Source organism: Cyprinodon variegatus, unplaced genomic scaffold, assembly GCF_000732505.1.
Source record: "Cyprinodon variegatus isolate N-32 unplaced genomic scaffold, C_variegatus-1.0 Scaffold144, whole genome shotgun sequence".
NCBI lineage: Eukaryota > Metazoa > Chordata > Actinopteri > Cyprinodontiformes > Cyprinodontidae > Cyprinodon > Cyprinodon variegatus.
Genome location: NW_015150597.1, coordinates 606,216 through 607,178, shown reverse-complemented (window position 1 = coordinate 607,178; position 963 = coordinate 606,216).

Here is a 963-nt window from a genome sequence, read left to right as displayed (position 1 = left end):
GTTTCAGGCAGGTTAGCAGTGATACTTTTGAAATTGTCTACGTTCATAATTTTCTTGGATGTAATCTGTTTTGATTTGAGTCATGAATGTTTAGATTAGTAGTGCCAACATTGTTCAGCATGTAGCTCTTTTAATGACTTAAAGTCGACACATTCAGTATTTTAATTAGTTTCAAGTTTTTGTGAGATTTAGTCCAGGTCTGTTTTTACTGTCCACCAATTATCAGTATTTATCCAAGGGTTTTTCTGCATTCAAAGCCTGGCTCGTGAAACTATATGAAACTCTAAAAATGAAAATATTCTTGAATAGCAGCTAAAATCTGAAAAATGAGTCTGAAAAACCATTAATATTTCTTTAAAGGAGCCATAACCTGGTATTTTACACATATAATCCTCAAGTTGTCTTGACTAATCATTATTTTCATACCCCTTTATTTTTATTTTTTCTTGCAAGGAATTTAACAGGTGTGTTCACTCATTTGTCTGAATATATAATTAGCAACGTTAGCAGTTTGCAGTCATTGCATTATTATGGTTGTTGCATCATTGTTTCCTAGTCTCCAAAAAGATAAAAAAGCAGCACCATGATAGACTAACACGATGAAAGCAAAATGACCTGTTGGTGTCCTGTTTTAAACGATGTCATTCAAGGAGAAGGGATCAAAACTCTCCGTGTAGAGGGCAATCTTGTCAGCGTTACTGGTTGGAACCAAGAGTCATTTAAAAAAGTTTTTTAATGCTCTGGAGTTTTCCGACGGTTTTAACTGAAGTTTAACACGCTTTAACATGAGTCAGTTTAATGGGTAATGACCCCAAACAATTAACCTCTATAGGAAGGGAGGAAATAAATATAATTTCACACTGAATATCAATTGATAGCAGAATATAGGAAGGGAGGAAATAAATATAATTTCACACTGAATATCAATTGATAGCAGAATATAGGAAGGGAGGAAATAAATAT